Source organism: Canis aureus, chromosome 7 (genome assembly GCF_053574225.1).
Source record: "Canis aureus isolate CA01 chromosome 7, VMU_Caureus_v.1.0, whole genome shotgun sequence".
Classification (NCBI taxonomy): Eukaryota; Metazoa; Chordata; class Mammalia; order Carnivora; family Canidae; genus Canis; species Canis aureus.
In genome coordinates, this window is record NC_135617.1 from 64,416,141 (window position 1) to 64,431,620 (window position 15,480).

A 15,480-nucleotide genomic window follows, 5' to 3' on the forward strand; every position below is an offset into this window, starting at 1 on the left:
TCAAACCTAGGAAAGACAGAGGCCAGAGTGCTGGGTTGGTGTCCATGGTCCCAGCTCTGCCTCACCTTGAGCCCCTCTCTCCCCATGCCTGGCCTTTTCGACAGGGTCCCTCTCACCCCCACCAAGCCCTTTACCCCACGCACACCACACTGGGACTCACACTCACAATGCCTGCCCCGGGGGAGAGCAGGCTTGTGGAACCTGCCATGGGACAGAGGAAGGCTTCTAATTGGCCAAGTGCCTGCAGGTGTCTGCCAATGAGAAGACTCACCAATAAGAAGAGTCACCAGAACCCTGAAGCCCAAATACAGAAAGTGAGAGGGGCAGTAGGGTGGGAACTCGGGTGATCACTGAAGGATGTGGAGAGGGAGGACAAGCCACAAGAAGCCATGCTGGGAGCCACCTGGAAAGCTCTGGTTCTAGGCAAGGCGCGAGAGCAGAGTCAGACCTCAGCACAGAAACTAGAGATTGCAACGAGCAGTGAGGTCTTCCAGCCGTAGACCATGTGGCGTCGCAGGGCAGCCCAAGAAAGCTGTCCTGCAGGGTGCAGGCTGGCCAACGACCAGGTGCCCTCGCACCACCCTGGCCAGGCCACCGAGGGCGTGTAGGAAAGGGGCTCCCTCGGAGCATTAGAATGTATGCGTGAAGGGTGCAGAGCTCGGAGCTCAGGCAGCCCTATGACGTCCCGGGATTGAATGAGTGTGCAAAGTACCAGCAGAGTGTGCATCATCCCCGAGCAAGCATGGTGCGCGGCTCAGTTTCTGGCGTCCCACCGCGGGCCCGCAGACAAGGCAGGAGGCAGGCTGTGCAGGCCGGTGGCCGTGTGGCAGGCAGCGCCTCTGCTGACCCCTGGCCCGGGCCTCGGGGCTCGACTGAGCAAGTGGCGACTAGGGACTCAGCCCCGCCCTGGGGGGCTTCAGGCTGCCCCCATCATGCTGCCGTCCAGGGCGAGGGGTCTGGACACGCAGGAGTCATAGGGGAACCTCCTGCGGAGACCGGGAAGTACAAGCTGAGTGTGCAAACACAGGGCCGGACGGGCCACCACTGCTCCCACGAGGCGGAGGCGCAGGTGCTCCCCTCACGCCAGCAGCTCCCCGGCCTCCCCTCGCCGACAGGCTGTCCGGTTCTGTGGCTTCAATGCAGCCAGGCCGAGATCAGACTCACTGTCACACGGTGGTTCCCTTTAAAACAGCGACATCCGTCATTACCACGTCACCATCATTATTTCCAAATATTCATGGGGCGCTTATTATGTGCCAGGCACTGTTTGCTGTAAGCTCTTTGCTTGTCCTCAGTCATCCATCTCTCCCATCAACTCCGAGAAAAGGGGTGCTCTTTTCAATGCTGCTTTAAGACCTGGGGGGAAATGGATTTTCACTGGATGCAAAGCAAAGGCAGCCACCTGTCCCCATGAGTGAGCACGAGAGGTAAGGGCTTGGCCCGGGGTGAAAGGGGGCAGGCAGGGATACTCCCCCTTTAAGCCCTGTGTGATCTTGACCAGACACTCCCCTTTCTGTGCCTCAGTTTACTCATCTGTAATAGATGAGGCTGGCTTCGGGGAGCCTGCCTCTTACTGGCTCTATTCCCTCAGCTTTTGTCTGGATTGTTCTAGTTGACCACGTTTCAGGGAGGGCCGCTGCCAGCCCCACCCATCTTCTGGGCTGTCTTAAGCATTTGGATCCTAGGAAGTCTCTCTCTGTCTTTGTCTATCTCTCTCTCTCTCTCACTCACACACACACACACACACACACAGAATCCCCAGGTCCTTCCCTCATCGCCCCTCCAACACTGGCAGCCTGTCCATTCCTGTTAGGAGTTGGGCCAGACAAGGCTTGACTCAGTAGGAGCCAGAGAAACCCCGTAGTCTGGGCAATCGCTATGCTGAGACTCTCCCCAACCCCAATTCCCTCTACCCTTACCTCACCGGCTCCCCACCCCTGGGCTCCAGGCCTAGAGAGCACTGGCCTGAGGTCGATCCTCCAACTGCCCCCCTTCTGCTCTCCCTAAACCACCTACACTGCTGGTCTCTGGGCCTCCTGCTCTACTGTCCCTCCCACCCCCGCCCCCCATACACACTCAGTGCTGGGCCCTGAGCCCTGGCCTTACCGACCCTCTCTCCTCGCCCCCCACCCAGTACCGTGCCGTACCCTATTATGCCCTCCCCTCTTACCCTTTGCTAACCAAAACTCATCTCCAGTTAAAATCGTTCCTTGGGCTTCAGGAAACAGCAATCACCCTCCCCCAAGGCCTCCTCAGCCCATCCTAGGGTCTTTGCTCCAGATTCCCAGCCCACCCCCACTCCACTCACCACATACCCCCCAACTCCCATGGCAACCCAAGGCCTGGAGGCAGGAAGGGCAACTAGAGAAGGACACCTCCTACCCCAGTTATAGCTCTTGTGGAGAGCCAGGGATACTCCCCCGGCCACACCAGCGTGTCATCGAGAAATGTGAAAACAAAACCATTTAGAGTCACTCCACATCAGCCACTGAGCCCCCTGCCCCTCTCTGGCTCTGGGATCGGGATCCTGTTCAGCCTTTTGCCCACATTCCAACCTTTCTACATCTTTTCAGACCAACTTTTATCTTTTTTATTCCTCCCTGGATGCAGGCAGATGGGAATCTATATCCTGACTCTATCAATTACTCACTTGCTGTGCAACATTTGGGAAGTGACATAACATCTCTGAGCCTAGAATGGAAATGCTGATACCATCCTCAGAAATGTTTTGGTGAATGTGGGGAGTGAGTAATGAATGAGAAAGCACCCGGGTTGGATCTGCTATATCGTAGGGCTCAGAAATATTTGTTCCCCTCCCTTTCTCTTCTTCTTGGACGGAAGCCCTCCCTGACCCCACCCTCTTTCATCAGGCAGCCCGTGGAGCGCTCCTGCACCCTTTCCTTTGAGAAGACCTCCCAGACCCTCCCACCCTTTGGCCTCCAGTGGACTTGGGAGGGGCAAGAAGTGAGATGGGGATGGAGGAAATAAATTTGCCAAAGCTCTGCAAGGAGGGGAGGCGGCAGGAGACAGGCTGTAAAGTGAGAGGGTTGGTGTGTGTATTGGAGGAGTGGCTCCCACTCCGCCCACTGGCTGACCTCTTGGGTCAGGTCGCTTCCCTGGGGGGTGGGTGTGAGCCTGCAGCAGCTCGTGCTCCCTGATAATCAGTCTTGGCTCCTCCCCATCCACTGTCAGACTTTCTCTGAACCCCTGAACCTTCCCGGTGGGGGGCAGAGTCTGACCCTCAGGGGCTAAGTCACCCAGGCTCCTTTGGCCTTTGGCTCCTGGCTTGCTGAGGCTGAGAGAGCAAGTGGTGGGTGGTGCAAGGGGAGAGAAGTCAGGGTGTCTTCCCCCTCTCCCAGCAGGCCCTGGTTTTGGCAGTGCTGTGCTCCCCGCCTAAGGGCACGGCGCCCATCCGGCTGGCCCATTTCCCAGGGTAGGGACACTGGCTGGGTTCTAGTAAGAGCTCCCCCTCCCACCCCACCCCTTCAGGACCAGGGGTGGTGATGACTCCCCACGGTAGCTAATCCCTGGAGCTGTGCCATCACCTAGACCTGCCCACACTCTCCATGGTTCCTTCATCACACTGTCTGCAATGAACCCTCAGGAAGCACCATCTGCTTCCCACAAAGACCCAACTGATCCAAGCACCCAGTTCATCAATTCCCCACCACACCCCTCCCTGAACCAAACTGCAGCCCAGCTGGGAGATAAAGGGCCAAAACACTGAATTAAATTCCTGAGGAATCAACCCATCCTCCCCCATCCAGGAGAGGCTCCAGCTCTCGCTCAGGGTATCAAGAGTGGAGATGCAGGCCGGGTGCCAGGCGGGCCCCATCACCTTGACGTGTCTCTGCCTGGCTGCTCCCCTCAACCATGTTCTGGGCCCTGCAGAGAAGTCAGGGAAGAAAGGACAGACCCTGTTCCTTGTGGGAAACTCCTTGTCAGACTGGGAGCTCCATGTCTTCCCCATCTGACAAGGCGCTCCCTGAGTGCAGGGGCTGGTCTCACTCATTTGTTTTCTTATTATCCCCAGCATCTAGCTCAAACAGCAAACAACTCCTCAGTGCAAACCTTAGAGACACAGAAAAATGCAAAGCGTGACCACCCCCACCCCCATCTGGTAGAGAGAGTCTCTCTAAAAGGCCCACAACCCAATGCAGCTCATATGCTGTAGGTGGTCCAGAGCTGGTCCCTGGAGCACTTGTCCCTCTTGCCAACTCATACCTGTATACCCTTGGGCAAGTCCCTTTACCTTGGGGTGGCCAACTGGTCCCAGTTCTCTGGAGATTGTCCTGGGAAAGTGCCATCTCGAAGGACACTCCTTAATCCCAGGAAAAGCGGGACATTGTTCGCTCCACTTAACCTGCCCATGCCTCAGTTTCCCCCTATGTGCCAATAGCACTATCTGCCTCAGGAGGAAGTCTGTGACGTAGATGGAATGAGTTCACACAAATCCAGAACCTAGGAAGCACATGGCACAAAATAAGCTCTAGATGATTGACCTTCCTTGTCTGTGTTTCCCAGAAGCAGAACAGGGGGCAGGCAGGATTTGACTGTCAAGTAGCTGATTTGGGAAGTGGCTCCAAAGAGCACCAGTAAAGAAGTAAACCACAGGAAGTAAAGCCAGAGAGTTGGAGGATAGGAGAGGGCTGCTGGGCAGTCGGGCTCCACCTCACTGCAGAACTCTGGGTGGAGTGTGCCTCAGAGCTGCCCGTCCTGAGGGGCAAGGAATCGGAGGCATATGACCCTCACTCCCATTTCTCTCCTCTTGAGGGCTGTGCCTCCCCAGCACACGCGGCACAGAAGTCCACAGAGCACGCGGCAAAGGTAAGCACAGAGCGGCAAGGCACTATCGCCACGTATGTATTAACCACACTCACAATGTGCAGGAGACCCAGGAGCAGAGGAGACACCTGCCCAGATGTGGGGAACAGGGTCAGAGCAGGAGGAGGTATTTTCTGGGTGAGCTTTGAAGCACAAGTCCAAGTTTTCCTGGCAAAACAGGGAGCAGGACTTGCACATGGTGGGCTCACAATAAATATTTCAACGAACGCCAAATAAGTCAAGAAAGATTCAAGTGCTTGAATTAGTGGGCCCAATTAGATGGTGGGAAGGCGGGACGTCTGGTGGCTCAGTGGTTCAGTGTCTGCCTTTGGCTCAGGTCATGATCCCGAGGTCCTGGGATCGAGTCCCACATCAGGCTCCCCACAGGGAGGCTGCCTCTCTCTCTGTCTCTCATGAATAAATAAATCAAATTTTTTAAAAAAGATGGTGGAGAGGCATGGTCAGTCAGAGGAGGAGGTGATGCAGTCAGATGCCTATAGGCATCAGGAGAGGCTGGATCAAGGCACGAGGACCTGAGCGGGTCCCCCATTGACAGGTAAGGAGGAGGGAAGGTAGACCATGTGGAGGAACCTGAAGTGCAAGGCAGAGAAGCAGGAACGGGTAGGGCTAGAAAGGAATGCCAAAGAACGGGAAGGAGGGGGAAAGAAGGGGAAGGAGGATTTAGGGAAACGAAGGAAGAAAGAGAAGGGGAGAACTGAATTTGAGGGAGGAGAGAAAGAGACACAAAGACATAGAAAGCCCAATCACAGGGGTAGAGGGAGAACCGCAGAGTCCTGCTCCACAGAGGTTCAAGGAAGAGAGTGAAAACAAGGTTGTATCAAGTTCTCAGGTGCTGAGTCTTGCCCAGAGTGGAGTCATGAGCCGTCGGAAAGGCTTCCCAGAGGAGGTGAGCCTTGAACCAGGAGCTGCTGTGAGCCCAAGAACAGGAGTTTCATGGAAAGAAGGCTGCAGGGGCCCTGAGACTGAGAGGGAGCAGAGAGCAAGGCACCTCCAGCAAGCCAGAAGGAGGGCGGGTTCCAGTGGTTATTACCGGAGCTGCACAAATATTGTTGTTTTGACTGGTAGTGGGATTGGTTTATTTTTCCCCAGGAACCACAAGTGTGATGCACAGGTTCATTTTAGAACATGACACCACCGGAAGAGCAACAATCTTTGGCCTTGCCTTTCCCGCTTCTGGTGAGAGGCACACATGTGCACACACACTTGCATACGCGTGCACACACACACACACACACACACACACATACACGAGTCATAAAAAATAACCCAAACCACAAATGTTTAATCCACCAACGCCAAGTATCCGCTGGAAATATCTCAGTTGTCGCAATGGTAAGAGTGTTCCACTTTTTTTTTTATATGCAAAGCACTTGCAACAGTGCCTAGAATATAAAAAGCCCCACAAACATCTTCACTATTTTTGGGAGGCTGGATAGCTCAGCGGCTAAAAGCATGGACATGCAGCCATATCGTCTGAGTTCAGAGCTCAACGCCACTACTCACCAGCTGTGTGACAGTGGACAAGTTGCTTAACCTCTCGATTTGTTCATCTAATGTGGAGATAATTAATACTACCTCACTCAAAGGGTTATTAGAGATGTGTTAATACATATCATGAGCTTAGAAAATGGCCTAGCTCAGAGTCAGTGTCATCATCACCACCACCTCTTGTCCATGACATGCCCAAACTCCCTGAAGCCTATACCACAGACTCCCAGCCCTCTTACCCCCCGCCCCCCACCAACCTTATCCTGGCTAGTAGGGCCCCAGGACCAGGAGGGACAGAGAGAATGCGTGATCCCGTGCATTCAACAGGAAAAGTCAGATGTCCAGAAGCCTTGATTCCGAGATACTGCAAACCTCCGCCTTCCACCCGAAAACTACCTAACGACATCCAGGGCCTGACACCACAGCTACGCCCCTCTCCACCCATCCCCTGCAGCAGCTTCCTAGGAAGAGGGCAGAGCCATTTCCCGTCTGGCAGAGACTCTGCCTGTAGCAGCCAAGCTAGGTTCCAGGGTCGGGATGGCAGACAAACTAAAGCTTGGATCTGGTCGGGTTAAATCTCTCTTGGTGGCAGGGTTTGTCTGGGGAGAGAGGAGGTGAGGGCCAGTGGGCGCTGGTTCCAGGCTTGGCTTGGAGCAGTAGCTGTCAGACTCGACTGTGCATCCCATCCCCTAGAGGGCTGTGCAAACACAGGGTGCTGTCCCGATCCCCGGAGTATGTGATTTCTAGGACAATTTGCTTTTCATACAAGTCCTTATGTGGAAGCTAAGCGACTGGTCCAGTGAGTTCACTTTAAGAACTGCTGGGTTAGGAGCTTGAGCCTAGATGGGATGGCCCTTTGTCTGAATCCCAGTACTACTCCTAGGAGCTGTGTGACCTTGTTCGGGTCACTTAACTTCCTGGCCTCAGTCTTCTCACTTCGAACACCAGGACCCTAATACCTGTCCTCAGGATGACTATGAGGATTCCAGAAGTACATGGAGGCACGTGGCCAGCACAGTGCCTGGCTCCCAGTGGATAGACGCTGTGACTGTTGTCATTATCCCTCCAGCGTCTGGGACTGGTGGTTTTCCTCTAGCATCCACTCTTGCCCAATAATGCACCACTAATTATTAGATAGGCACATGGCTGCCCAGAATAAAGACTTTATTTCTCAAGTTCCCTTGAGGCAGTGTGGCCTTACGATAAGAACTAAGAGTTGTATACTAGATGGGATGTTGTTTTGCTACTGAAGCAGAGATGGAGAACTAATGGAGAAATGCATTTATTTTTCATATAAAGGTCTAGTAGGTGGTCTATGGCCCTTCTACATTGTTGCTCTATCATTCTCAATATAAGACCTTCATCTCATCATATAACGTGGCTGCTCCAGCTCCTGCCATCACATCCACACCCCAGCCAGTGGGAAGGAAAGAAAGGAAATAGAAAGGTCATACCTGTTCCCTATCAGGTCGCAACTAGTAGGGGTAAATATCATTTCTACTCATATCACATTGTTTGGAAGTCAGTCACATGACCACATTTAACTACAGGAGGCTGGGAAATGTGCTTTTCAGCCAATCAGCTATACAACCAGTTAGAAATGCCATTACAATGTCAGAAGGGGTGAATGGCGATGGTGTTGGCAACAGCATAGAGTGTGCCCAGCCTCTAGGAATTGTCCTTAAAGGAAGGGAGTATTTCCTTTTTCAGACCTTACTTCTTGCTGTTGGAATATTCCTGATGTGATGGTAGAAGCTTTAACGGCCCCTGTGGACCACGGGGTGAAAGCTGTGCTCAGGAAGTAGACCAACGACGGAGGAGGGCTGCATCCCTACCCATAGTGGCGCTGTCATACCAGCCCTGAGCTGCTTCCCTCTGTGTTTGGTTTACACGAGAGAGAAATATGTATTTACCTCACTTAGCCCACTGCTATTTGGGATTTTCTGTTCCTGGCAGCTAAACTCAACTGATGGTCTTCTTCCCGGCTAACTGAACTGCTCTTCTGCTAGCACTCCAGCTCAGCTTCCCCAGATTGTCAGTTGTCACATGTTCTGGGAAATGGGAGGGAAGGGGGGACTCATGGGACATTCTGATGTTTTACTCAGATTTCAGCAGTGCACCCCTGGCCCTGGGTTGCTTGCCATCGTAGACTGAAAACCCGCCCTGAGTCTTCCTCTTTCCCTGGGTCTTTCCCCTTTGTGGGCTGACTCTGCCATGCTTTCCCACGCTCTGTGTGGGCTTGGTCATGTGACTTGCTTTGGCCGATGGGGTATTAGCAAATGAGATGCCCGCAAAGGCTCAAAGGGTGCTGCTGAGTTTGAGCTTCTCTCTCTATGTCTCTCTCTCTCTCTCTCTCTCTCTCTCTCATTGTATGTCTGGCTCTGTCTGCCACAGCCACGAGAACATTTCTAGGCTAACCTGCTGGAGGAAGAGAGGCGATGGAACTGGGCGTTTCAGCTCAGAAGCTAGAACCAAGGCTCAGAGAACCTGAACTGCCCCCGGGGCACCTCTAGTATAAAACGGAGGAAGGAAAGAAATGCCAGCATCCTCAACACCTGCTATGAGCCTGGACTCATCAATTCATTTCAGCGAAGTGGTAATGCCAGGGGTTCCATCCGGTCAGACTTCTGTCCAGCCTCCTGCCTGGCATTAGAGCCTTGGGTGTCCACAGTACCCCAGAGTGCCCCCAGAGACAGCCCCTGACCCTGCTTCCCCTCACCCATTCCAGTGCAGAATCAGACGCCAAAGTGTTTCTCTGTGAAGACAGACCTCTAGGTTGTTGAGTCCAGGTGTGTCAGTCAGCTCATGTGACTATGACAAAAGACCGTAGACTGCATGACTTACATACAACAAATTTATGTCTCACAGGTCTGGAGGCTGGGAAGTCTGACATCAGGTTGCCAGTGCATGGTGAGTCCCTGCTCCTGGTTCATAGATACATCTTCTCGCTGTGTCCTCACATGGTGGATGGGGACGGGGAGCTTTCTCAGGCCTCCTCTGTAAGGGCATTAATCCCATGCACATGACATCTACCCTCATGGCCAACGCACCTCCCAAAGCCTTGACCTCCTGATACCATCACGTTGGGGGGTAGGGTTTCAAGATATGAATTTTGAGGGAAACAGAACAGTCAGCCCTTAGCTTCAGCTAAGAAGGTGTCTTCTAGCCTCATCTTACTTGTCCCTCTTAGCACGTTGACATGTGGCTACACTCTACTGGATTTCTTCCTGCCCACCTGGCCACGTTTTTCAGGTATAGCAGAATAGTCTGTCTGTCTTTATTTTTGCCCTTCAGTTATACTTTCTTCTTTTCCTTCCTTCCTCCTTCCTTTCCCTTCTCTCCATCCCTCTTTCTGTCCTTCCTTCCTTCTTTCCTGCCTTTTCTCCTTCCTTCCTTTCTGAAATGGAAGACAACTGACCTTCTTTGTCAGAGAAAGGATCACTTCTGGGGAACACTTACTACTCAAAAGTAGGACAATCACATATCCATTGTTCTGAGCTTAGGGGAGTGTGTGGACAATTTGTGAAATCCTTAGAGATATTCAGAGAGAGGAATGTGCTATACCAGTTACAATAGTGACCTAGCCATGAGATCTGTGGGTAGATGAGACTACAGGGTTCCAGTCCTCTCTCACCCCATGCTTAACCTCAGAACTTAGCCTTTTGGGACTGAGTAGACCCCTGAGAGCATTGTCAGCTGCAGAAAACAGAGTTCCAGAGGGAAATACTGGAGTAAGGCCCTGCAAGTAGGCCCCGTGGAGCCTGGAAACTTTAACTGGAGTCCTATGTGCCATCCCAGAACTCATGGCCAGCACTATTTTCTGTAAATGTTGGTTTTTCCCAAGGTTCATCCTGAGGCCATCTTTTTTCTCATTTCATATTTTCCCCCTAGGCCATCAAGTGCCTGCCAAGATTTCAACAACCAACCACAGCTTGACCTTTCTCAAATTTTCATCTCTAAACCAGTTTTCTCCTTTGAGCTCCTGAAGCTAAGCAGTTGAGATCATCACCTTCCAATCATCTCTTGGTTCAAGATGGCCACTTGACCTCCAACCACGTTGTCCATATTCACTAAGGAAGGAAGAAAGAGAAGAGAGATGCTCCACACTCCCCACCACTTTCAAGGAGATTTCTTAAAGATCCAGGAATACATTTGCTTATATTTCATAGGCTAGAAGTTAGTGACAAAATCATATCTCACTACAAGGTAATTTGGGAGATACAGTCTTTTAGCTAGACAACCAAGTGTCCAGGGCACCGCTGGTCTGGTCTCTACCTACCACATCAGCCTTGTTTTCTGTCACTGTCATGTTCAGCCTTCCTTCCTCTGCAATGGTCACACTGACCTTCTCTTGGTTCCTCAGATAACCCTGGTTCTCTGCCAGCTGGCGTCTTTTGTATAAATCATTTCCTCTGCCTAGAACGCCATGCAGGCTCTCCCCTCGCTCCATCCCACATGCTCAACTCCTTACCCATCACTGCCATCTCCTCAGAGGCCTTACCAGAAGGAAGGCAGGACCCCACTTGAGACCTCACATCTCCCTGAAACTTTCTTCCACAGCACACACCATACAAGTATATAATTACATATTTATTTTGTGTTTATTTCAATTCAATTCAACTCAACTCAACAGATATTTATGGAGTCCTTATTGTATGTCAGATACTCTTCTGCAGCATCTCCTCCAGGTCCCAGTCACTAGCCCTCACAGGCTCTCTTTCTGATAATTTCTCTATATCTGCCATTTGCCCGTGAGGGACTGGGACCAGACCAGCCAGTAGACTTAGATAAATCATGAGTTGAGACAGTGAAGACTATAGTCTATCCTTTCCAGGGTCTGAACCACCTGGTGGCAGCTAGGGCCATAGACAGGGGTGGAGAGCTGGGTTCTTGGAGCCTGAGTGCTGGATTAGCTCTGCTGCCCATAGAACATGAGACCCTGGGCCAGTCACTGCTCCTCTGGACATCAGTGTCCTCATTCATAAAAGGAGTAAGTTTCCCAGACTGGATGAATGTTCTCTGAAGAAATAGCCAAGACTTTTCTGAAAGAAAAAAAAAATCTATGTTGGGCTTTGGGTTTCATTCATTCGCCATTCATTCATACTCATTGACACATATTTATCGAGTGTCTCCTCTGTAACAGGCATGGTTCTGGAGCTGAGGAGTCACAAGGGACCCAGACAACAACAAAAATGGGGTCAAGGGTGCGAGCATGTCAACTGGCAATCCCAGTTCTGTGTAGAAAGGAGATTTCCACCTACAATCTTATGTTGGCAAGAACTGCAATGATCTGTATTTCATTATAACTCAATCTCTATTTAGTGCCTCCTCAAATGGGGTTAAAAGAGAGTATATTGGGCAGCCCTGGTGGCCCAGTGGTTTAGTGCCACCTTCAGCCCAGGGCATGATCCTGGAGACCCAGAATCGAGTCCCATGTCGGGCTCCCTGCATGGAGCCTGCTTCTCCCTCTGCCTGTGTCTCTGCCTCTCTCTCTCTGTGCCTCTCATGAATAAATAAATAAAATCTTTAAAAAAAATAAATGAATAAATAAATAAAATCTTTTAAAAAATAAAATAAAATAAAATAAAATGGAGCATATTCATTCTCTATTGCTCCTGCCTTCTCTTCTTTCATCAACTCCTTTCACTCTCTCCTCCTTTATTCTAACCCAAGAGAAATATTTTTCAAGCTAAGGACAGGACAGGGGGCCAGAGCAGTCTAGTTACTGTGGTTGTATGACAAAATACCCCCAAAATTTAGCAGCTTAAAATGGTCACATTTATTTTGCTCACAAAGCTGCAATTCAGGCCGACCCTGGGGAGACAACTCTGCTCTACTCCACATCAGTGAGGGTGGCTTGAAGGCTAGGTGGATCATCTACAGAGTCCCTGGCTCACTGTTTTCTGGAATGGGATGTTGACTGTTGGCTGAGACCTAGCACACCAACATGTGACCTAGGCTTGCTCACAACATGTTGGCTGCTGGGCAGGGGTGAGGACTGAGAGTGGGACAAAGGCTGTACTGCCCCATGGGACCTCACCTGGGGAGCCACATGTGACACTTGCATTGCCTTCTGTCCGTGCAGGCAGTCACAAACTCCCACCCAGTTTCAGTGGGATGAGGAAGTAGACTCCACCTCTTCTGGAAGAGCATGTGGGGAAGAAATAGGGCTGTGACCATTTTTTGGAAAATAAAATCTACCATGCAAGTGGAGAGGAGACCTCTTTACATTTTTCTCTCCACCATTTTGTTTATGGTGGTAAAACACGCATAACATAAAACTTTCCACCTTAACCACTCTGAAGTGTACAACACAGTGGTATTGAATACATTCACATTGTAGTGCAACCATCCCCACCATGCATCGTCTTAGCTCTTTTCATCTTGTAAATCTGATACTCTGTACCCATTAGACAATAATTTCCCATTCTCTCCTCACCCCAGCCCTGATAGTCATCATTCTACTTTTTGTCTCTATGATCTGACTACTCTAAACCTCTCATCTAATTGGCATCATACAGTATTTTTTGTGTGAGAGTGGTTTATTTTACTTAGCTTCTTCAAGATTCAACCATGTTACAGTATATTGCATAATTTCCTTCCTTTTTAAGGCTGACTGATATACCATTGTGAGGAGAGGCCACATTTTGCTCATTCATTCATCCATTAATGGACACTTGGGTTGCTTCCACGTTGTGGCTACTGTGAATAATGCTGTTATGAACACAAGTATACAGATACCAATTGGAGATATTGCTTTCAGTTCTTTTGGGTAGATACCCAGGAGTGAAATTGCTATTTCCAGTAATTCTATTTATAATTTTTGGAATAACTATAGTACTATTTTCCACAGCTTCTACACCACTTTATACTCCTATCAACAGTGCACAAGGGTTCCAATTTCTCTACAGCCTCACCAATACTTGTATTCTGTTTGTTTGGTTTTTTATTTAGGCCATCCTAATTGGTGTGTGGTGCTATCTCATTGTAGTGTAGGTTTGCATTTCCCTAATGATTCTAAAAATTAGTGATTTTGAGCATCTTTTTTTTTTTTTTAATGTTTCTCCTAGGGCAGCCCTGGTGCACAGCAGTTTGGTGCCGCCTGCAGCCTAGGGCGTGATCCTGGAGACCCTGGATCGAGTCCCACATCGGGCTCCCTGCATGGAGCCTGCTTCTCCCTCTGCCTGTGTCTCTGCCTCTCTCTCACTCTCTCTGCGTCTCTATGAATAAATAAATAAAAAATCTTAAAAAAAATCTTATAAAAAATAAATAAATAAATAAATAAATAAATAAATAAATAAATAAATATTTCTCCTAATTTTTTTATTCCTACATCCTTGTAGTTTCCCTAAGGGCTTCGGGTTTAGACACAAAGGCCAGGGATTTTTCTGCTTCCTGTTTTGGCATGGCCCACCTCTGAGGGAATAGGACACCAGATAACACTACATAAGTATCATCCGGCTGCTGTGAGGAGGAGTGCTCTGGGACCCTGAGGAAGAACTTTCCCCCAGGCCTGGAGCATGGGAAGCAGAATGAGTAAGAGTAAGTATGAGTAAGAGTCAGACTGGTTGGGGGATGTGTATGGGGCACAAGGTCGGGATGAGGGGATAAGTGTTCTACACTGAGAGGGAACAGCATGTGCAAAGCCTCTGAAGGAAGAAAAAAAAAGGATGTCAGAGTCCAGAGGGAGAGGAAAGAGATGAGGATAGAGATAACCAGACCAGTTGAACTTTATCTGGAATCTAGGGAGAAGCCTTTAAAGGGTATTAAGCCAAAAAATGAGATAAGATTTTGAGATAAGATTCAAAGATTACTTTGAAGAAAATGTCAACAAAATGAAAATACAACCTACAGAGATGGGAAAGAATATCTGCAAATCAAATATCTGATAGGGGGCTAATACCCAAAATGTATGAAGAACTCATACACTTCAATTGCAAAACAAAAACAAAAACAAAACAAACACCACACAAATATTTTTTTTTTATTAAAACAGGCAAAGGATCCGAATAGACATTACTCCAAAGAAGATATACGAATGGCCAACAGGTCCATAGAAAGGTACTCAATATCACTAATCACCAGGGAACTGCAAATCAAAACCACAGTGAGATACCACCTCACACCTGTTAGAAGGACCATCATTGAAAACGCAAGAGATAAATGCCGGGAACCCTATGCACTGCTGGTAGGATTGTAAACTGTTGGAGCCACTGTTTCCATACTGTTTTCACAGCGTAACAGTGCCTCAAAAAAATTAAAAATAGAAAAACCAAATGATCCAGCAAGTCCACTTCTGGGAATCGATCTGAATATATGAGATATGAGCACCCCTGTGTTCACTACAGCATTAGGTACAGCAGCCAAGACACGGAAAATAACCTGAAAGTCGGATGGATGATGGGTAAAGGAAACGTGGTGTGCGGATACAGTGGAATATTATTCAGCCATAAGAAAAATTCTGCTATTTGGGATAACATAGATGAAACTGGATAGCGTTATGCTATGTGAAATAAATCAGACGGAAAGACAAACACTGCAATCTTGTTCCAGAATTTCTTTTCCTTTGGTTTCCACAGTTCTGGGTCACGCCACTTTGAAGAAGGAAAAGGTAGACCAGATGATGAGCAGTGGGCAGTGAAGCAAGGTTTATGGAGTGATGGCACACAGCTCCCGAGGAGGGAGGTCACCCAAGAGGCTTGCCAACAGAGTTTCTAAGTCTAGGGGGTTTTATGGGCTCCTTGGGCTGTTTGATCTGATTAACCCTCCCTGTGCCTGTCACCCAATCGGGTTTTGGTCATCTACCTATCGCGTGGGAAAGGGTGAAGACTCCTTCCAGGGTGGGGTAAAATCCTTTTAAGGCTGGTTTCCTCCTAGGGTGCCCCGGGCCCCTTGTCCCTGCCTGCCTTTCTTCCCACTATCCTTCATTAATCTCACATGTGGAAATCTGAAAGAAAAGAGAAAGAAAGGAAGAAAGGATGAAAAAAAGGAAGGAAAAAGGAAGGAAGGAAGGAAGGAAGGAAGGAAGGAAGGAAGGAAGGATGAGAGGGATGCCTGGGTGGCTCAGTGGTTGAGCCTTAGGCTCAGATCATGATCCCAGGGTCCTGGGATGGAGTCCCGAATTGGGCTCCCCGCAGGGAGCCTGCT

General features: G+C 49.7%; 2 long non-coding RNA genes across 2 annotated transcripts in view; one reads left to right on the top strand and one right to left on the bottom strand.

The window, feature by feature from the left end:
• The first annotated feature begins 1,265 nt into the window (after positions 1-1,265).
• LOC144317571 (uncharacterized) lies at positions 1,266-13,548 on the top strand. The gene is made up of 6 exons (XR_013383577.1): positions 1,266-1,427; positions 4,774-4,827; positions 8,728-8,929; positions 9,202-9,243; positions 10,225-10,539; positions 13,404-13,548. It is a non-coding gene; the product is annotated as an uncharacterized LOC144317571 (long non-coding RNA).
• Positions 10,916-15,480, bottom strand: part of LOC144317570 (uncharacterized) — a 38,490-nt gene continuing 33,925 nt past the window's right edge. Inside the window, exons 6-7 of the long non-coding RNA XR_013383576.1 lie at positions 12,374-12,474; positions 10,916-11,375 (exon numbers count right to left, since the gene is read on the bottom strand). This is a non-coding gene — a long non-coding RNA (uncharacterized LOC144317570). The remainder of the gene's footprint in view (positions 11,376-12,373; positions 12,475-15,480) is intronic.